General features: G+C 41.6%; 1 protein-coding gene across 1 annotated transcript in view; it reads right to left on the bottom strand.

Moving 5' to 3' along the window:
* GRIN3A (glutamate ionotropic receptor NMDA type subunit 3A) overlaps positions 1–24,000 on the bottom strand; it is an 825,751-nt gene that overhangs the window by 416,638 nt on the left and 385,113 nt on the right. The window lies entirely within an intron of this gene.

The following is a 24,000-nucleotide window of genomic DNA, read 5'->3' on the forward strand; positions in this document are numbered from 1 at the left end:
CTTTCTCTCTCTATTCTCTGAGAAGTTAGTGTATATATCTGTGTCTATCTATCCATCAAGTTATTTGTGTGAGTGTGTGTGTGTGTGTGTGTGTGTGTGTGTGTGTGTGTGTGTGTGTGTATATATATCTATATATATCAATATATGTATATATATATATATATATATATATATATATATATATATATATATATATATATATATATATATATATATATACACCCACACACACATATATGTATATGATTTGGGAGGCAGGGCTTGTTTTTCTGTTTTGCAACTTTGGGAGTGCTGTGGTTTTGATTTGCGACTCCAGACGTTGTAGACATATTGATCTTGAATAACTGTGTGTGTGTCAGTTAAATGACTCATAGTAAATCTATCTCTATATATCTATATTTTTCTTTATACCTGTCTCTCTCACTGTCTCTCTCTCTCTCTCTATATATATATATATATATATATATATATGTATATATATATTCAAATTTATTAATTGACCAGTAAAACTGTGGAATCCCAACGTATCAAACAACTGTTGACTTCACAAACAGTTGAAAATAGTCCAGATCACAAAAACATAGCTTCTTTTTTCCAGAAAATAAGACCCTGTGCATTCCATGACTTCTGCTGTGTGTGTGTGTACAAGTATACGTGTCTACGTCAGATGATCAACTCAAAAAAAATATGGAAGGGACCATAAGACTGAGTTTCCAAAAATCAAACATCAAAAAAAAAAAAAAAAACCCACAAAAATCTACCTTTTTTACTTTTTTGCAGGGGAGCAAGCCCCCCCTGCACCCTCCACATCCCCTGCAAATTATTTATACCAACTCTTAGGTCACACTACAGTGAGGAAAAGGGTAAATTTCCTGATCCTCACTGTACTGAGATCTCCATTCAAAAGCTTTGAATTTGCAAAAACTCGATCATATGGTCTATGATCGTATGGATTTCGAGTTTCTGAAAGCTGAAAACTTGATCAACTGATATGGACGCATGTATATATATATATATATATATATATATATATATATATATATATATATATATATGTGTGTGTGTGTGTGTGTGTGTGTGTTCTAACTTTGAGGATGCACAACAGTGGGGAAAAAAGTATATTCCTTAAATCTCACTGTCTGATTTTCTCTCAATAAGTGCAACACTGCACTTTCAACTAAGTGTGAATTGACCAAAATATTCAGATTCACACTTCAACTGAAAAAAAAACTGAATATACTGCATCCATATAAATATATATATATATATGTATAATATATATATATATATATATATGTATAATATATATATATATATATATATATATATATATTTATATATATATATATATATATGTATAATATATATATATATATATTTATTTAATAGTTCCACACAGCCTATCTAGATCTCGCCAAGGCTTTCAACACCAGCCCCACTCTGGAATTATATACAAACTCACTAAACTAGGCATAAATCCCTATGTCACAAGATGGGTTGCCAACTGGCTCACTGACCGAACACACACTGTGAAAGTAGCAGACTCTAAATCCAACTTCAGACCAGTGACAAGTGGAGTACCATAGGGTTCAGTCCTAGGTCCTCTCCTGTTTGGTATCTACTTCTCTGAAGTACAGGCTAACAAAGAATGTCTTTGGATAACAAAGTCTGCAGATGACTGCAAACTAGGAGCTATAAACAAATCCCCTAACGATGTGGACATCCTACAAAAGGGCCTCACTGAGACAGATGCCTGGTGTCAAAGCCATGGCCTCAAGCTCAATGCCAAAAAGTGTTGTCATCCCTTTTGGTAAAAACTCTGTACCCACCCATTTACCAAGTAGTAGTCTACTTAACACCGAAAGTGTAATAAGAGACCTTGGGACACAGGTGGATAGTAGTCTCTCCTTTGATAATCACATTACCACAGTAGTCAGGAAATGCTTCTACATGGCACACCTCATCACAAAAGGTTTCTAATCCAGAAAAAAGAGGTCATTGTTCCCCTCTACTCATCACTCATTAGACCCATTATAGAGTACAACGCCCCTTTTGGTATGTACCTCACAAGACATCTACAACAACTGGAAAAGCCACAGAAATACCTCACAAAGAGGATTACCAGCCTCAAACAGATGCCCTACGCAGACCGTCTCAAAAATCTCCAGCTTTACTCTGTCGCATATTGCCTACTCAGAGGCACTCTCTGCCTAACATACAAAGCTATGTCAAACCCAGAGCTGTTGGACATGCTCCACGTAAAGAAATCCCAATCCCTACGAGCTACACGCTCTAGGGACCTAAACCTTGTCACCACAATAAATAGAACATGCTGGAGGCAGGGGTGTAGCTAGGATTTTCAAATTTGTACTGACAGCTCTCAAACTGCTACCCCCGTCTCCAGCCAAGCTAGGGCCATTCTCGTAATTCACGGTTCGCTCTTTTAGTGTCGATGAAGAGGCATTCGCTGTAGTGCCTCTTCAGTAATATAATATAAATTCACTCAAACTCGGTTCCTTGAATTGAAAATTAACCTGAAATGTCAGTTCTTTGAAAAATGCAGCATGGTAGTTGGGGTAGAGACTTTATGCTTTTGTTTTCTGTAACTAAGGTACAGGTTTTGAGCTTGAGTAAATTACTAACCACCTGCTACCACTAACTAGGATGTTTCATTCACACAAGCACCCCTACCTACCTCTTAGTGCAAGAAATATGGACAAAGCCTAAAATAAACAGGGACATTTATTAAATAATGTTCTCGTGAACTTAGAAAGTTGCTAGAATAACAGGATTTGTGCTAGTATGAATTTTTCTAAAGGACATGAAGTCTGAAGCTCAAATGTCTGTCATTATTTAGCAATTTCAGCCTTCAATGATTTTCTAGAAAATCACAAAATTTATGAGGAACAGACAAAAATATGGGGCAAAAATCTGGACATTCTGCAAAATTTGGACAGTTGAGAGGTATGCTACCTACCACACACACACACACACACACACACACACACACACACACACACACACACACACACAACCTCTCAACCTCTTACAGCAACAAACTCATAAATAAAACTGAGGCAAAGGCCCAAAAATAAGGACATTTTTTTTTTAAATATTGCTCTTATAAACTTAGAAAGATAATAGAATAGTAGTAGGTCTTGCATCAGTACGAATTTTCTGAAAGGTATGAAATCTGAAACTGAAATGTCTGCATTATTTTCTAACTTCAGTCTTTAACAATTTGCGACTAATTTGCCAGAAAACTGCAACTAAACGGACCAAAAATGTGATGCAAAAATATAAAATTGCCAGACAATACAGCTGGGAACCTGTCAAAGGAGGGACACCATTTTAATATGAGCACAGTTAACTTAGAGCAGCTGACAAAATTAGAGAATCTACATGCATTTCTGAAATAAATGTAATGTATAACTCTGCTCATTACAGTTATTTATAAAAGTAAAGTAAACCCTCTATGTTTTCTTCCAAAATTGATATTTTGTGGAGGGATCATTAGAGCAACATTTTGAGCCAAAATCAGGGACAGTTGAGGTTTGGCTATGCCTAATTCTATAAAGCAATTTGCATGTACCTCTCAACCTGTTAATGCAATAAATCTGGACAAGGCCAAATATATTGAGGGAACATATAAACAGTACTAAAAATTGCTCTTGTATAAACTGGGACAGTTGATAGAACAGGTCTTATTTTAGCATGCATTTTTCTGAAGGTTATAAAGTCTGAAACTAGCGTGTCATTATTTAGTGACTTAATTCCTAAATCATTTGCCAGAAAACCACAAATTGAGGAACAAACCAAAAATAAGAAGCAAAAAATCTATTCATTCTTTGAAAATCTGGACAGTTGGGAGGTATAGTTCGGCTGGGGCTGTCTAAGTTTGCCGCCCTTCCCCCTCACAAAACCATGGTCGAATGGAGCCTCCCCCTGCAGCCATTCCAATGATCCATTACTTTGCTATTTCACTCCATTTACCATAAACACTAATGTGCATACTGATTTACTTCTATGATGATTTGAACTTCATTTGAAAGTTTTATTTTGCATTTTACAGCACAAACACTAAGACATCTGCTAAACAAACTTGGCATTAAAACTTCTCTGCCCTTGAAACTCACATTCATTGAAACATTAAAACCCACATTCAAAGAAAAATACATTTTACCCATGGCAGATAAAAAATAATTCTGGGCTGCTTTTAAATCATAGGCCCCTTGCATATGAAACATACATGTGCTCTTTGATACACCTTCCTATTGCTTTGAACATTTTTCCAGTAAACAATGAAACAAAACTGCCCAATTCAGAACATTTCCATCATAAAAGTCTAGTCAAACTTCTACAGTCCACCATTATCAGTAAATAATATGCACAATCTCTGAAGTAGTAAAAAGTCATCTAAATAATTCCACGTTAAATAAATCTAACTAATGAAGAGGTTGCTGCTAGCAATCACCTTTATATTTCATGACTTCACCGAAAAATAGTGTCTGATGCCCCTGAGGAATAAATTGCCTAAATTACATTAATAATAAGCTAGTAATATTGCAATAGGAAATGGATGGCAAACTGATAACAGGCTCATAGTTAGTGTCTTAACTTTCAGTACAGCAGCATTCACCCCTTATGGGAGTAGAACCAACAACCTTCTGCATTAAAAGCAAGTACACAACATTTTGTGCTACTAGCAATGTGAGCCAACTTTGCATAATCAGCACTAAACTTCTCTTCCCCTGCAGCTCTCAGTTCCTTGTAAAATCTACACAATACTCAACTACATCTCAACTTCGCAGCACAAGAAATCTGGAAAAAGCCACATTTATTGGGGTGGGTCAAAGGGGCAAAAAACAGGAACACATTAAACATTGCTTGTATAATCTTGGAAAGCTGCTAGAATAAAATGCTGCGTTACCATCATACATTTTACTGCCAAGGTCACTGTGCAAAATAGTCAGAACAACATACCACTATGCCAAATCACCTGCTTTGTGAAAGAGAGGAAGACTGAAACTTAAATGGCTATCATTTAATTAATTCAGTTCTCACCATAGCTGTCAACCTCTTGGCACAAAACACCTGGACAAACCCAGTAATGAGGGAATACAGCCCTCAAACATATTCAGTGAATTCAGTTCTTGCCATAGCTGTCAACCTTAGCACAAAAAACCTGGACAAAGCAAATAACAGGGTATTACAGTCCCAAAAATAAGGACAAATTTCAAATAGTCATAAACTTAAAAAAATTGCTATAAAAAAGGTTGTTAGTACATATTTATTGCTAGAATAAAAAGTTGTTTTACTATGTCACAAACACAGGGATAAGATGCAGACTCCACACAGAAGGCACCCCAGCCAAGAATCAAACCAGAAAACCTACAGCTGTGAGGCAACAATACTGCCACTGCACCATCAAATATGTAAGGAAGTAAACATTCAGAAACCTGAAGTCTGACATTTAAATGCCTGTCAATTTGTTAATCAGGACAGTCTGACTTGGAGCAAAAGAAAACACAATTCTCAGCAGAGGCCCAGGAAAAAATAATGCAGACATGTCTTTGTAACATGGGAAAACACAAAAGCAAACCCACACAAACACAGGGAGAAGATACAGACCCCCCACACACAAAGAAGGCACCCCAGCCAAGAACCAAACCCAAGAACCTACAGCTGTGAGGCATCAATGCTACGTTGCTACCACTGCACCATCAAATTTCAAGCATTGCAATATTTAAAACCCACAGATACATACAAATATTGATCAGATCAAATATGAGGCAAAAATCTGCAATTTTTTTACAAATGGTGGTGGGTAGGGAATTCAGGTCTTTAACACCTGCATACAAGGTACAGGGTTCAAGCCTGAGGTATTCCCTACCACACCACCATGAGTAATCACACCAGTACATCCCACCTGGTGAATCCTGCTCACACCAACATAATGAATCCTCTCCCAGTCCCAATGTGCAGTAAAACTAATCCTGCTCACACCAACATAACGAGAATCCTCTCCCAGTGTGCAGCTCACACCAACATAACGAATCCTCCTGTTCTCCAAACATTTGGAGCTCCCAGAGTCCCAGTCCCAATGTGCAGTAAAGCGTGACAAACATAAAGTTTAAAGTGCGAAAGTTTGAAACGCTACCCGCTCGGAAAGCATTTGGAGCGCTGACTGGCTGCCTAAAGCGCGCTGACGTCATTGTGCAGTAAAGCGCGAAGGAAAAAAGTTTAAAATGCTACCCCCCCTTCTACATACGTTGTACTGAAATCAGTACAGTGCGTATGCCTCCTGATGTCCCTGGCTGGAGGGATAGATTCCTGTCCCAGAGACTTCCCATACTCTGGAACAAACTACCTATCTATATCAAACAAAGCTCCTTATTAGCACTCTTCAAGAAAAATCTTGATGATTGGATGGGAGATAGGAAATTCACTCCAGGGATCACTTCTGTGGCTCTGCTTGACAGGGGCACAGGAAAATAATTTTCTTGGGTGGCAATAGCCAGGGTACTGTTTGGCTAGGCTTATATAGGCCCTAGGGCCAATAGCCTAGTACCTACCTATGAACGATCATGTTAATAGGTTGGCGAGGAACCAACTTGCTGCATAAATGTTTGAAAAATCATCCAAATGAAAAATGAACTTGCAAGTATTTTTGCAGAGGTGGGCAACCCCCTGCACCCCCTTAAATGAGAGCAATCCCCTTCCACCTCCCTGAACATATATATATATATATATATATATATATATATATATATATATATATACAAACTCAACAATTTCCCAAAATGAAGGAATCTCTGTTGACACACACTAAAACATAACAACAACAGTGATTTCTTACAGCAAAACAGATATCAATGATTTCAGAATATGGGAACTGAAATTTAGGGAGTGGCTGCTCAGGGAAAATTAGTGGTTTAATGTTATGCTGAATTAATTATCTGGTCCTTTTAATAAGGCCATTGTTGAGGCTGCAAGTCTTGAGGGTGTGGATTGGTATAAGGAAAAATGATATTTCAGTAATTCTAGTTGCATTTGAAATAAAGCCTTGTTTATCATGGACAAGTTACTGCAAACAAATCCAAAAAAAGTTAAACTTGCCTTTGCAAGTCAGGAGAAAAAAGTATGTACAAATGCTGCAACCATAGAAAATATACAAATCTGTCCATTCCTTTTGACTAATAGTCATTTCCAAAAAATCAAGAGCCATGCTCACAAAACATGTCTGCTATTGAATGGGACTTTTGTGGGCCACAAAAGATGCATAAAGCTCTTTCTGTTTCATAAAATGCAATAACATCATAGAGCAGGATCACACAGGTTACCTTACTTGATTCTGCTCCATTGCATCCCAACTGCTTACCAACTATGCTAATGAAACTGCCCCCATTTGTGCAATATTCAGTGATCAGTTAGTGTTGCATGCATGCACTGTTCATAGATCAGTTAACAGTGTTGTATGCATGCACTGTTCATAGATCAGTTAACAGGGTTACATGTGTGCACTGTTCATAAATCAGTAAACAGAGCTGTATGCATGCACTGTTCATAGATCAGTTAACAGTGTTGCATGCACCATGTTCTGTGTTACAAAGAGAACTGTAGCGGGCTCAGTTGATGCCCGGTGCCTCTCCCTGATTTGGCACCTGTCAACATCAGACTGAAAAAATAAAAGGCCCATTCTCCTTTCTGGTGCTCCTTCCTTCCTTCTGTCTTAAGGAGGAGTGCTGGGTCCATAATGCTTTCATGCCCTATATGACAGTAAAAAATAAAAGATCCATTCCCCAATCTGAGGGGCTCTCTACCTCTCTACTGCCTGCCCGTCCTCGTGTTTAAGTGAATAGCTTGAAAAAAATAGATCTGCTGATTGTGCTCCCTGATACATCATGCCTGGGACAGCAGCACTGAGCAGCACACTAACATTGACACAGCATAAAACCCCCTCTACATCTCTACTGCACTGCAGGAAAACCCCTACTGGCAACAGAATCTTATTCAATACGAGTGAACCTAGTAATACACATTACATTGTACCACCTCCTATATGATATAGGCAAGTTCCCTGCAATGACAGCTTGCTCACCTACAGGTCCCCTTATTACTAGAATATATCAATGTTCCTGATGTCACCTACATAACAAATGACTCTGATTTATTCATGAATCACAGTCCTTCATGTTAGAGGCATACAAGTGATAATGTGTAATGCAGCTACTGCTGCTACTTGGTAAGGCATGAAATGAATTAGGCACTTGCATTATACAGTAGCACTCTTTTGCACTGTCATACTACACACAGCTACCTCTAGTCATGAGCACATAAATACCTGACATGCATTAGTCATGAAAATAACATACCAAGTGCCCTTGTGCACCATCCAAGAAAACAGGACAGAAACTCTGCGTCCACAGGGAGTATACCTCAGTTCACATCCATAAATAACAGTAGTCCATGGTGGCATACTAAAGACAGAGTGCAGAAGGCATTTACACCTCTACATACTATCTTTGTGAATACCAGTGCAACAGAATGTTGTGCAACACACAACACATTACAAAACAGAAACAATCAGAAGTAATAGCAATGGGAAATAAATATTAATACTGCAGGCATTCCTTTGTCTGAAGGAAATACTGCTTATGGTGTTTTCTTAACTCGGATAACCTTCCCAGTGCACTTAAATGTAAGAGAAATTTCTTCCAATGTTTAGGATAGAAAAAAAAAATGATGTTCTTCACCAGTTTTTGAAAAAATGTTGTTTGGATAAAATATGAACATAGGTTCATAATTTCATACTAGACTATTCATTCAGTTGACCATTTACAGCCTAGATGATAATACCACCCATTTACCAATGCATGAAATTAATACCAGTTCCTGACCAAGATCTAATTCTTTTTTTAATGGGCTATAAGGGTCTCACTGAGTGTGTTCTTACAATTGTTCCTCCAGTCATCCAGGTTGCACTTAAAAAGGGTCATGGAGGTACTCTGTTTAACCTGTAAGAGGATAAAATTCCATAATAGTGGTATTCTCTCTGAAAGATATTCTACCTTGCCAACAAATTCTACTTATGATTTGGTAGATGTTTTGGTCTCTTCAGCAAGCGTTTAGGGTGATATTAGTTTTGTGGATTTGTATAAAGTTACAGATTTTTTGAGTCTCCGTATGCAAGTCAGACAGCTCCTCCTCTCGACAATCAGAAAGAAATGGGAAAGAGTGCGAATGCTTTATGGTGGTCAGGGTAGCTCAAAGAGAACAAGTCCTTGACTTTTTTGGTAAGGAAATGCTATGGTTTCTCAAGCTGAATCATCTACCTAGCCAAGTGCATACGAGAAGGAGAGAAGTAAAGGAGGGCAATGACGTCCTTGGATCTAAAACACATGCTCCTGTTGATTACTCTGGTTATATAAAAGGATTTCCTAAAACAGTAGTGACATGGTGATCAAAAGATCAATAACTACCAATGAAGGTGCCCAAGCCCCTAATTGTTGAGTTGATATTTAGGGTTGTGTCACCTATGTGAAAGGAGCAGGGTTGTGCAGGTTTGCTAAAGGACAAATGTATGCCTTTTTTGGCATATAATTTGAGGCTATGGGCCAATCACTACTTGTTATCATGACCTCGGCCCTCTAGGATAATATGTAGGTCATCTGAGGTTTTTAAGACAGCTCCAAGTTTACAGTCATCAGCAACTTCATCTGCCACATGCCTTTGGTGTCTGCTTTAATGCCAGGGGAGTAGATATCAACAAGGAATGGTTGCAGGATCAGTTCCTGAGGGACACTGTTAGTAACCACTCTAAGCTATGAGTTTGCCTGCAGCACTAACAAAGTAGGTTCTATCTGTAGGCCAAGTTTGCCATCTAGCAGGTAACAATGGGGTTTGCATTTAATTGGATTGGCTTATCAATGATGCCTGATTGGCCTGTGTCCAGGTTTTGAAGACTGCCTATGTCCTTGTTTATGAAGCCCATAATGAGGCACTCCATTACTTTACAAATATGACTACTGAGGCTTACACATCGGTACTTGTACAGGTCAGTTGTGGACCCCTTTTTGCAGAGTGGTATGACTACACAGTTCTCCATACTTCTTGCATGAATTCAATGGAGAGGTTGATACTGAACAGATGTAATAAGATGTCCACCAGGCTGTGTTTGGCGCTGACAGAAAGACAACCTAGTAACTTGTTCTGGCCCACAGAGATAATGTTCTTAGCAGAGGTTTTTTGAGAGAGGACTAAGGACTTGCTTGGAAGTGATATGGAGGGGTTGTATAGACATTCAAATATGCCATCAGCAATTTCAGGAAGATGGTGGTTAATGCTTTGATGAATTTGTCCACTAGTATGTTGGCAGTAACTTTAGGGGATTTTATTTTGTATTCACTCGGAGCATTGCTGATTGTTATCTCTTAGGATCTTGACATAGCCGAAGAATGCTTTGGCATTATCCTTAGCAGGGAACGCAATCAGAAGTTCTTAATAGCTCTTGGAGGATTTTATAAGTTCATTGCTCAGGAGTAGGTGTTACTGCATGGTGGGCAGATATGACTAGTGATTTGTTAACTATGGATTATGAGCAAGGAGGGGCTATGTTTTGAGTACCAGTTCTACTATTTTAGAGCACTTTGTTGGGATTTGGACTAGTTAGTCCAAGAAGTTGGCATTAAAAAAATCCAGGAGCCTCTGTACATACTTGCTTGTTGTCATTTAGATTCCCTAGTTAATGGAGGGATAGTTGAAGTCACCCAAAAGGTTAGTGCTATGTTTTATGTTGAGGGATGTCAGTTTGTTAAGACATGCCTCAGGGTCTACTGGTATCAAAGAGGAGTATGGTAATTGGCTTCTGTATGGTACCGGGTTTTGTTTATCATCAGAAGAATTTGGAGGAGTTCTAGGTTATTGTCCTGCATTACGCATCTGGAGGTAAAATTGTTTTCTAGGAATCCATATACACCCTCACCATCTACAATTTCCAGTTCAGCATTGGGTCTAAAGTCATGGTAGGCATTAAAACCCTGCATTGCAGGGGTTCTTCCCCTGTTCTGAAGCCATATTTCACTGACTATGCATATATCAATATTTTCAAGGGTAAGGAATGCTTGTAAGGATAAAACTTTTTGTTTAGGCTTCTACCATTGAGCAATGCTATTTTGATATGATTTTGATTGTGATTGGCTATGCGGGTAGTTTGAAGAGACTGCCCTTGCTTTAAAAAAGCCACTATAGAAAAAGAAAAGGTCTTATCTAATATCTGAAGCCATGACAAGAGAGATGCAAACCATCCCTAGAAAAGCAGCTAGGGGGTTATCAGCCATCTCATCCCAGGTTGACATATATTGGATTCTTTAAAAATGACATCAGTGCTTAAGACAATACTTAAAGTCATTTTTTTTTTGCATTCCAGCAGCATTTGCGGAAATGGGAGGATACTGCTCAATATTAGTTTCACTCACTTTCCAGGTACATATTTAGACAGCTCCATCATGTCCCACTTCATATATTTCAAGGAGGTGTGCTCAAGTTATTCACTCCTACATGCACAATGGTCAGGTCATATGTGTACCTGGGATGAATTGATTTGAGGACTTTAGTGACATTATGTATCTTGGTACTTGAGAAGAAGCAACTATCTGTTACCTTGTCTTTGCTCAGGCTAGTCAGTGGAGATATGTGTGTCTAACTATGGCATTACCTATAAAGAACACTGTTGGTCTTGCAGCCTTAAAGGCTTCTGCTTGCCAGTTATTTAACCTCTGTTAGTGTCTACATTTCTATAGTTACAGGGTAAGCTGCATGTTGGATATAAGCTGTTCATGCTGGATTGTATGCAGGAGGTAACTTTGCGGGTTTAAGATGAGTGCTAGAAGGCTTAGGTAATGATTTTTTAATGGCATCAGAATAAGACAGCTTAGTGTTTGTAGTCTGTGAATGCTGCATTGCTGCAGGTTAGGGTAAGACAGTGTTCAGCTGATGGATGTAGCTGGCTGAGAGAGAGAGAAGGAGAGAATGCTTCCATCTGAGTTATGTATTGACACCGCTCACAGACAGATTCCTTTGGCTTTAGCAGGAGTTCGTTCTCAGTGAGTGTGAGGCAGTAGGGGAGGGGTGTGTGTGTGGACTCTCCATTAATGACCAGTGCCCATAGATTTACAGTAAGTAAGGCTCTAAAGGAGGACTGGGGAAATGTTACAGCTGTAGAAGTCTGTTTTCTGCATAAGCCCATGCTGCACAGTGCACCTGGTACTCAGGTTGCACAGAACTGTGCAGCTCCTTACTGGTATTGTTCAAAGACAGGAGGTTTGACAAATAGGGACTAATTACTGTCCCTGAGGAATGGTCAATACGCAGTCCTCACTAAGAAACAAGCATCTTTTTGAGGAAAACCTAATTTCGATAAAGCTATTTTAACATGTCGGTATATGCTCATGTTTCGAAATTCGGCATTATGACGGCACTGGGGAAGCAAATGGTAACAATTTAAATAGTCAAAACAGGTAATTCTTGTTTGTATGTCCAATACCGTCTGACCAAATCAGGAAATATTACTTTTAAATGTAGGTCAGATGTGACTGCAATGTTAGCAGTATTTGGTTGCCAATCAAGGTGGCAGCAAAAATTTTTTTTACATATTAAATTATTTACATGAATTACTGTTGATGCCCACTTAAATCCTACACAGAAACAGGCTGAGCGTCTATTAAAGTTATTAAGAAAAGATGATCTTATCCATGAACATTCCGAGATTTATTTTTATGACAAATCTCTCCACTGGATTCATTAAACTCCATGCAGGAATAGAGCTTTTGCTGCACAGAGCGGATCGTGCCCATGTAGAACAGCAGCCCGACTTGCATATAAATGAAAGTACGCTGCTGTGTTATCTACACAGACTTGATCCTTGTACGAGTGCAGGGGGCATGTCCGAGCATTGCTTGCACAGTGCACACACCCCCTGCACTCCAGAATTGCCGTACAGCAATACTAAAGCATCTACAGTTTCCGTGGACACTGTTATGTCAACATAATAGTGTCTGTGGACAAAATAAGTAAAGTAACACAAAAGCACAGCCCCCCACAATGGTCCAGCACAGATAATTTCCACAAGGATATGCCAGTGTACATGCTGGAATACCAAATAAGTAAGCATGTTCCTAAGAGGAACATTTAAACCAATTCCCCCATGTATGATGTAGTTGTCCAGATGTCCTGCCCTAAGATGCAGAAAGCAATGTGCATTCCCCTACAGTAAATACAAATAAAACACATATTTATTTATTTTTTTATGTCCGTGATAAAGTTTAAGCGTAGCAGAGCGGGTGTGTGTGTCGTGCAGCTATGCTCAGCCTAGGTTTCACATCACAAGGCTCCCCACTTAAGCACCATGTTCAATAATAGCCTCGCATCAGGCTTTGTGCCCACTGAATGGCGCACAGCAACAGTTATCCCACTCCACAAAGGGGGGAGCCACCACTGATCCCGGGAACTATCGACCTATTAGCCTGATGAGCCTGGTCTGCAAGGCCATTGAACGTATCATCATGGAACTCATAAACAAAGACATTGGTAACCTCCAAAGTCTGGATCCCACCCAGTTCAGGTTTGTGAAAGGCAGATCATGCCTCCTGAACCTGATGGACTTCTTTGAGGCAGTCACCAAAGCCATAGATGAGAATAAGGTGGTTTAGACAGCCTATCTTGACCTCGCCAAGGCTTTCGATACCATCTCCTTTTCTGGAATTATAGCTAAACTCACTAAACTAGGTATAAATCCCTACGTCACAAGATGGGTTGCCAACTGGCTCACTGACAGAACCCACACTATAAAAGTTGCAGACTCCAAATCTGACCTCAAAGCAGTGACAAGTGGAGTACCACAGGGTTACGTCCTGGGACCTCTCCTGTTTGGTATCTACTTCTCTGAAGTACAGGCTAACACAGAAGGCCTCTGGCTAATGAAGTTTGCAGATGATTGCAAACTAGGAGCCATAGTTAAGTCCCCAAATGGTGTGGACATCCTACAGAAGGGCCTTGCTGAGACAGATGCCTGGTGTCAGAGCCATGGCCTCAAGCTCAATGCCAAAAAGTGCAGTGTCATCCCCTTTGGTAAAAACTCTGCATCCATGAACTACTATATAGGCAGCAATCTACTTAACACTGAATGTGTGATAAGAGACCTTAGGACCCAGGTGGACAGCAGTCTCTCCTTTGATAGTCACATCACCACAGTAGTCAGGAAGTCCTTCTACATGGCACACCTCATCATAAAAGGGTTCTCATCCAGGAAAAAAGAGGTCATTGTTCCCCTCTACTCAACAATCATTAGACCCACTATAGAGTACAACGCCCCTTTTGGAATGTACCTCCCAAGACATCTGCAGCAGCTGGAAAGGCCACAGAAGTACCTTACAAAGAGGATTACTGGCCTCAAACAAATGCCCTACACTGATCGCCTCAAAAAACTCCAGCTTTACTCCGTAGCATATTGCCTACTCTGAGGTGATCTCTGCCTAACATATAAAGCTATGTCAAACCCAGAGCTGTTGGACATGCTACACCTAAAGAAATCCCAATCCCTCTGAGCTACACGCTCTAGGGACCTAAACCTTGTCACCACAATAAACAGGACATGCTGGAGGGATAGATTCATGTCCCAGAGACTTCCCATACTTTGGAACAGGCTACCCATCTATGTCAAGCAAAGTTCTTCATTAGCACTCTTCATTCATGAAAAATCTTGATGAGTGGATGGGAAATAGGAAATACACCCCAGGGATCACTTCTGTGTCTCTGCTCAACAGTGGCACAGGAAAATAACTTTCTTGGGTGGTGTAAGCCAGGGAACCTTGTTGGCTAGGCTTACGTAGGCCCTTGGGCCGATAGCCTAATACCTACCTATGAACCTATGAACATATAAATAGAAATATACAGCAAAAACTTGCAATGCATGATACTGTAGTGGTTAGAGTGTCCATTTTGCATGTAGTCATTCATGGTTCATCCCCAATATAGACATTTCAATTTAATATGTGAAAGCAGTACTATTTTTTTATAATTAGGTAGCAGATAAAGTACAGTTTTGTACCTACCATAAATGTAGATGTTCGAGTGCTAATACAGCTGCAGTCATAACAGATGGGTTTTCCTGCCGTCAGGCGGGTCCTCGGTCAGCCGAATTCCAAAGTCTAGGTCCGGCGTCGGATGTCGTCGCTTCTTCCCTGACGTCAGTGCGACAGGGGTATAAAGGAACCAGCCGACGCCATTTTCTTCAGTTTTTCTTGCCCCAGATGTCAGGTGCCCCCAGAAGGAAGGCAAAACATAAATTTATGTAATAATGCAATGCAATATAATAAAAAAAAACAGTAGTTGCAAGCAAATACACCATAAAAGAATACCCCCATGAGGTTGTATGTGGGGGTGTTAGCCATTAGGCCTGTCCCAAGAGGGGAAGGAGGGAGGGAGGGAAACCTGGACTGCAGCTGTATTAGCACTCGAACATCTACATTTATGGTAGGTACAAAACTGTACTATGTTCATCGTGCATACAGCTGCAGTCATAACAGATGGGTAGAATCCCAAAGCTAATAAAGGGTGGAAGGCACTAAGTGGAACTAGGAGGAGCCAGGATGCCCTGCAAGACTGCAGTGGCAAAGCCCGCTCTAGATTTGGAGTATAATGGTAAGGTGATAGTGCTTGGAGAAAGTATGGACAGAACTCCAAGTGGCTGCTTCCAAAATATCTTTGGTAGGAACCCCCCTGAGGAAAGCTGCAGAGGTAGCTGTGGCCCTTGTGGAGTGAGATCTGATGCCTGTAGGTACAGTTTTACCATGAAAAGAGTAACAAAAGTGTATGCAGTGGGCTATCCATTTTGAGATTGTCTGTTTGGAAATAGGCTTCCCTTGAGCACCTGTAGCATAGGATACAAAGAGTTGCTCTGATTTTCTGAAAGTCTTTGTTCTGTCCAAATAATAACAGAGCTGTCTGTGAATGTCCAAGGAATGTAATAACCTCTCCCCTTTGTTTTGTGGATTAGGGTAAAAGGTAGGTAAGTGGATAGCCTGATTCAAGGCTACCCTGGATACTACCTTTGGCATAAAGGAAGGATTGGTTCGTAAGGAAACTGTCCTGATGGAAAATGATGAAAGGCTGCACAGCCATGAGGGCTTGTAGTTCCGAAACCCTGCGTGCTGAGGTGATAGCCAGAAGGAAGGCTGTTTTCCATGACAAATACTGCAGTTCTGTTGAAGCAGCTGGCTCAAAAGGAGGCAGGGTCAGTTTTTCTAGAATGAAATTGAGGTCCCAAGCAGGTACTGGCTGCTTCCTTGGGGGTTTTATATTCTTAGCCTCTCTGAGGAACTGTCTTAAGAGAGGGTGAGAGAATAAAGGAGGATCAGTGTTGTACTCTGCAGAAATGGCTGAGGCATGGATTTTGATGGAGGAGAATGAAAGTCCACTGCTTAGCATCTCAGCTAGGTACTGTAATATTTGAGGTAAATTCAGTATTCCAGGGTTCTGACCCTTTTTCTGATTCCAGGCACAAAACCGTTTCCATTTTGCGGAGTAGGCTTTTCTAGCAGAAGGTCTTCTGGCCTCCAAAATGACATCCTGCACCTCCTTGGAGAGTAGGGTCTGTTGTGGTTTTAAGGAATCCTCCATGCGGCTAGATTGAGTGTTTTCAGCTGACTGTGAAGAGTTTTGAAGTTGTGCTGAGTCAGTAGGAGTGGCATTAGAGGCAGGATCCATGGTGGGAAATGCGTCAGGCTCCTCAGGAGAGGGTACCAGTGTTGTCTTGGCCAGTCTGGAGCAATGAGAATCATCTTTGGTCTGTCCGCTCTGGCTTTTAATAGAACTTTGGGCAGCAGAGGAAGAGGTGGAAAGGCATAAACTGTCATTGTTGTCCAACTGAAAGATAGTGCGTCCACTTTCTAGGCTTGTGGATGAAAGGTCCTTCAGCAGAATTTTGTCAATTGGCAATTTCTGTGGGTGGCAAAGAGATCTATGTCTGGCCTTCCCCATGCTTGAATTATCTTTGTAAAAACTTGAGGATGCAACTTCCATCCGTGTGGATCTGTCATAATTCTGCTCAGGTTGTCTGCCAGCGTGTTTTCCTTGCCTAGCAGGAACTGTGCTTGAAGTTGGATTTGTAGTTCCAGAGCCATGTTCCAAAGAGACATGGCTAGCCTGCATAGGGGATATGAATGGGTTCCTCCCTGTTTGTTTATGTACCACATCACTGTGGTATTGTCTGTCCTTATCAATAGCTGACCTGGATGCAGTAGGTCTTTGAAAGCCATAATAGCATTTATTACTGCTAGCATTTCCTTTTGATTGATGTGTAGGTGCTTTTCTTTTTGTGACCACTTGCCCTGAATGCACCGATCTGTCATGTGCGCCCCCCAGGTGTAGTCTGAGGCGTCTGTTGTGATGACTTGATTTGCTTGAGGCTTGCAGAATGGGAGACCTATATTTCTTTGGCATGTTTGAGCCCACCACAGAAATTCCTTTTGAAGACATGGAATCAGTGGTATAATTGTTTCCAAACTGTGGCTGTGTTGAGACCATAAGTTTTTTAGGTACCATTGAAGTTTCCTCATATGCAGCTTTGCACAAGGGATTAGCAGGATGCAAGATGCCATGAATCCCAGAGCCTGCAGGATTTTCCTTGCAGTCAGCCTGGTGAAGGTTGCCAGTTTTCTGAAGTATTGAGTTAGTTGCCCTTGTTTCTCTGGCGTGAGGTAGGCCATGTGGGTGTTTGTATCCAAGCTGGCACCCAGGAAAATTATTGTTTGAGAGGGTATTAGTCTTGATTTCTTTTTGTTGACTGTGTATCCCAGAGAATTCAACAACATTATTACAAACGCCAGGTGTTTCAGAAGAATGTGTTTGCTGTCCGCTTGGATCAGGCAGTCATCCAAATATGGGTATATTTGTATCCCTTGAAGTCTGCAGAAGGCAATCACTGATGCCATGCATTTCGTGAACACTCTGGGCATAGTAGATAAGCCAAAGGGCAATGCAGAGAATTGATAATGGGTTGAACCTGCAAGAAATCTGAGGTATCTTCTGCAATCTTATCTGATTGGGACATGCAGGTATGCCTCCTTGAGGTCCAATGTTACCAGCCAAGACTCCTTGCCCAGCATGGGAAGAAGCTGCTGTAATGTGAGCATCTTGAATTTTGGTACGAGTAAATATGTGTTTAGGATGGATAGGTCCAAAATAGGTCTCCAATCTTTACCCTTCCTTGGTACCAGGAATAGTCTGGAATAAAAACCTTGACCCTATTCTTGTGCAGGCACCTCTTGAATAGCTTTCATGTCCATGAGATCTGAAATTTGTTTTTGTGCCTCTGCCCTTTGATTGTGTGGCAGGTTTGGCATGCCTCTCATTTTTGGAAGGGTGTGAAAGTGGAATCTGTAGCCTCTGTCTATAATGTCCAGGATCCATTTGTCTTTTGTGACAATATGCCAATTTTTTGAAAATAATGCCAGTTTTCCGCCTAAAGGTGCTGCCATTTGAGTCTTGCTTGGCATGCAAAGGGGAAAGTCATTGGTTCTGCTTTCTGAATGGCTGTGAACTATCCTCACCACCTCTTGGTGTAGGTGCTTGCCATTGTTTGCCTCTAAATGATCCTTGAGATAGCCCTCTACCCCTCGGGCGCCTGTATCTACCTCTTTGAAGTCTGTCCATGGCTGGAAAGGACCAATTTTTTGAAGGCCAATTTCTACTGAAACGTGGAGGCTGTACCTGTAGGAAATCTTTCACTGTTTGCATTGATTTTGCCTTTTCCTCCATTTTCTTTAATACCTCCTCAGCTTTAACAACAAACAATACATCTTTTTGAAGAGGTGCATCTAGTAATTTAGCTTTGACATGATCTGGTAAAGTTTGCTCTTTGAGCCAAGCATGTCTACGTATGACTGATCCTGTAACAGCAGCTCTACATGAGGCCTCTAAAGCATCAAAACCACATTGCAAGGTATGTTTACCCACTTGCTCTGCACTATGCAACAAATCCTGCAACTCCTTCAAGTCTGGTTGTTCAGGTTGTGACATTTTGCTTTTCAACTGCGATAACAAAAACTGTTGATACTTTAACATATGGAACTGACAGTTTAATGCCCACATGGTTAAGGTGGCCGAGGTGTATACCTTCTTCCCCCACCTTTCTAAAGCCCTGGAATCTCTCTCTGAAGGTAAAGGATTTTTGGCAGTGGAGGCCTTAATTCCCTTGGGGCCCTGTGAAATAGTTTCTGGGTCAGCCGCATGGCTTTTGTATAGGAATTGGTGTGAATCAGGAACCCGGTAATACCTGTCAGGCTTGACTGGAGCTGGGGGTAAAGAATCTGGGTTAAGGCTGGCCTCTGAATACACATCATCTAGAATGTCTAAGACAGGAGGTATAGCCAGAGGCCTGTGCTGAGGGAGCAAGAGGAAATTCCTGAGCCTTTTCTTGGAGTCTGAGAACTCTTGGCCTTCCCAGTGGAAGTGTTCCCTCAAGGTATGCAAGGTTTCCCCAAAGGAGTAATCCTCAGGGGGGGGAGACAGAGGGAAAGACTCCTCTGCATCAGAATCCTCAAAAAGGGAGTATGAATGTTCCTGGTCCTCAGAATGTTCTGAAGTAATGGAGGCCTGGTCCGAGGAAGGATATTCTTCCTCCACTCTGGGCCTTTTGTCCGAGGGGGGTTGAAAACCCCTGATAAGAGTAATCAAATCCTCAGCCATTTTGAGCATCTGCTTTTTAGGCATGGGGCCTTGAGAGGGGTCCTGTGGAGCTTGCCTTTTAGTATGCATGGCTGCTTTAGATTTAGTGAAAGCCTTAATGGAAAAAGAAGAAGAAGGCCTGAAGACACCTTGAGAGGTGGCAGGCCTGTCTAAACTCTGAGTTTCCCCACCAAAAATGGCTTCGGTATCTGTAGTCGGGGTGTGGGCCGAAGAGCCTGCGACCTCGGGCACAGAAGACACCACTAATGAAGTGTCATCGGTAGTCAGGGGCTGCGTAGGCGCCTCGCTGAGAACCAGAGCACCTGTAGTCAGCTTTAGCGTGGTGTCGGTAGAAGTCGCGGACCTCGTATGTCGGTCCTTATCTTTGCGTCTTTTACTCAAAAATGGAGTCGGAGTATCCGACGGCATAATGTAATTACATTTTTTGTCAAAATAGTGTTGGGCGAACTCCGCCCGACGCTTAATAGTGCGTCTGTTGAATGTAGCACAAAAACGGCAGGCCGAGATGTCGTGGTCTGGGCCTAAGCAAGGAATGCAGAGGGAACGGAAATCCTTATGCGGTATTTGCTTCCCACATGAAATGCAATTATTAACTTTGTCTGACATCAGTCTGAGGCAAGAAAAGTTTCCCCAACGGGGTACTTAGCTTTCAAGAAGTCTTCGGTTGAAAAATATTCGTTATCTCAGGAGCTGGCCGACCGGCACTTGCGAACTGCTTCTGCTTCGGGCACCGCGCGGCAAGAAAGACTGAAGAAAATTGTGTCGGCTGGTTCCTTTATACCCCTGTCGCACTGACGTCAAGGAAGAAGCGACGACATCCGACGCCGGACCTAGACTTTGGAATTCGGCCAACCGAGGACCCGCCTGACGGCAGGAAAACCCATCTGTTATGACTGCAGCTGTATGCACGATGAACATCATATATTTGTCAACCAGAGTGGCGTAGTAGGTCCAAATGTGAGGTTCCAGTGTAATAAAGTTCTGAAACCCCCATATAAACACAAGTGTCCCATACAGTATAGTCACACAAAATGTAATGACATGAAAGCACACAGGGGGGTGTTATGGAAGGTCAACATACACATCATAACATGTCATTAGTGAGGAATGAACCCCACAATCCTGTTAGTCCATAAAATGAAAGCTGAACAATGCTAAGTTATGCTCAGCCCTGCTTAGCTGGTGTAGGCATTGCTTAAAGATAAATGTTAAGCAAGAATTAGTGTAGCTAAGCGGATTTGTGCATTGGTAAGCAATGCTTAGCATCTATCCCTTTAAGCAATGCTTATCTTAGCTCAGCAGGTTTGCCCGCCGCTTAGCTTAGCTCAGCATATTCAAAACCATCCAATCATGACAAAAGGAGGGAAATCAGCTCTATTTAAACCCTGCAGGCAGGAATACAACTATAACCAGTAGTAGCTGATCACTGCAGGCACTATGGCTGGTGTTGGTGAAGGTGTGCACTTTCAGGCACAGTGCTGGGGCATTCAGGAGTCCAGGGTCATGGTTGGACTCCTAGTAAAAGACCATGAAGGGAGACTGTTGCAGGACCAGTACCAGTGCTCCCAATACAAAGCAAAGGCCTGGGACCATCTCGCAAGTGATCTCACCAGTGCCATTGGCATCCCTTGGACTCATGAGCAGGTCCGGCACCACTTTGCTGACTTGAAGCATAGGAAGAGGGAGCTCTTGGACCAGTGGATCCAAGATGCACGAGTGAAGAATGTCCCAGCTGTGTGTAAGTATCAGTATCAATAAGTGTTTTCCAAAGTCCAGCCTGTGTATGTGATGGATAGGTATGCAAATGAGAGGGCCACGAACATGGAAACCCATGCTAGCAGGCTGCTAAGGCTGCGTCACAAGGCTGGTGAGTACAAATCTAGCTTGTAATATTCAGGGCAAATAAATAGAAAGGAGTAGAATGTCACCTGTCAGTATTTAAAAATGGGTATGGTTTGTACTGAATAAATGAGACATTAGCAGAGTAATAGTGATGTATAGGGTATATATCAATAAAAGTGTCAGCACCTGTCAATAAAAGTCAAAACCCCAGACTGGTTGTGTTTACTTTGGTATGTGTTGGTATGAATCGAAATGTGTACAGTTTCTGCACAGCAACTATAGCTCTGAAAGCATTAAATAAGCAAGGCTCATCTGACAAAGATTGTGGAGTAGTATATGAAATGTTCCATGCACCAAGATCTGATACCTGAATAGCAATGTTGTGTTAACCAGTGTTTTCCAGACTGTGCTATGTCAAAGTATGAATACACAGTATAAGAACTATCTGCCATGCATGAATGTCAGAATTACAAGGTCAGACTGTACGACCAAGAGAGTGTTAGGCAGAAAACAAACAAGAGACAGCAGTTTCTCAACAGCTCATTCTGATGAAACACAAACTTTGTTGCATTTTGTGCACAAATAGGCATGATTCAAATCCCGGGAGTTGTAGTAAGCAGTATGCATAATTTCACCCAGGAATATGTGAATATGTGTAGAAACAGTCAGGTAGTGTTAACAGAAATTTCCTCCACAGGTCTGCCAGGTAAGAAAAGATACATCTTAGCTGTAAAAAGGCTGCACTTATACACTGTGTACAACACCCACTGTCCAACTCCAAGGCTGCAAATGACAGCAAGATAAGTACATACACCAAGTAGTCTCCTCCAAGAAATGTCCCTCAGGTGTCACGCTGTCATAGCTAGTGGTCACTGCTATCCACAGCCTGGGTGACCAATAGAAATCAAGGCAGAGTATGGCAGTAGCGCACACACACACACACACACACACACACACACACACACACACACACACACACACACACACACATACACACATACTATGAGTGCACATATGCAACCCTGACTATGTGAATATGGGTAGAAACAGTCAGGTAGTGTTAACAGAAACTTCCTCCATAGGTTTGCCAAGTAAGAAAAGGTATAAATTAGCTGTAAGAAGGTTGTAATTATACACTGTGTACAAACATACAACTGCCCAACCCAAGGCAATAGGTCGATGTGAAGTGAGGTAATACCTGGAGAGTAATGATTAGAGCAATGTTCATTAAAGTTGTGAGTGACTGAAGCCTATATAGTTGTTAATTGACATCTCTCTCCCCTTGATCTGCACCAATAATCTAAACACATAAATCAATGGGTAAGTTTTTCACCAAACCTTCTGCTGGGACATGTGTCCTATTGTTCTACAAATATTTAAACATTCGACTATTAATGTTCCTTGTTCAAATACTATCATTGGTGGCCTGTTGCTATCAATGTAACCTGCATACCGTTATAATGGCCACTGTAGTTCCATATATGCATGTGTTCTGTTTGCTATGCAACTGTTCCAAATCTGTTGTTTTGGGTTAATAGGAATACCTATGCATGCTGTTATAACTAATCCTGGAAAGTGTTTTTCATGATTAACCAACATATGTTATAAAACTGCAACACCATAGCACGCCTGGGAAGACCGATCCCAGTGGATCTGCCTGTCCCGCCTGAACTGGCCGTGGCACTGGGCTGCAGCACATCTGGAACCCAACCCAGGACCTTCTCGTCTGCTGGTCCTGCACCACCTTCAGGCGGAACTGCCTTGGGTGATGGAGCCTGACCCCCCCCCAGGAGAGGACGCAGACAGGACACTGTCACCTGTCATCAAGTCTGGGGATTGGTGGGTAGCGAGCTTTGAAAGGAGTTTGGAGATCTGCTTTGCCAGTTTGAGGTCCACATGGCAGATCTTGAGGATCAGCCTGCCCCTCTTGCTCAGCCCCCAGCACAGCCACCTTTGGGGCCGTGAAGGTGCAGTGGTGACTGCCCATGGGTGGGGAACTCAGTCCCACTGTAACCATTTGGTGGCTCAAGGGCATCTGATTCCCAACCACCCTCCCCGTCCAAGGTGTTTACCACCCACATGTGTCATATACTGCCCCTGTCTGCTGTCTTGTCTGTCTTCCTACCCAACCTACCTCCCCAACTATACCTACTATCCTTCCCCAACATTCCACTCTCACCTTATTAAAAAAAAAAAAAAAAAAAAAGGGGCAATCTGTTCCCACAAAAAAATGTTGCCCCATACATAGCTGCCCATTTTTCACACATGTCCACTGGACACATGTAATCTGGTCTAATTGGCTTAACAACACATTACTGTTGTCCTCACCCCTCTCTCAGGGGGTTGAGTGTACAAATTCACCTCCAAATTCTGACCAAATGTACAGCTGTTGCTGTATCAAAAATGCACAGC

Source organism: Protopterus annectens, chromosome 2.part0, assembly GCF_019279795.1.
Source record: "Protopterus annectens isolate FY-2018-M chromosome 2.part0, PAN1.0, whole genome shotgun sequence".
In the NCBI taxonomy this organism is placed as follows: domain Eukaryota; kingdom Metazoa; phylum Chordata; order Ceratodontiformes; family Protopteridae; genus Protopterus; species Protopterus annectens.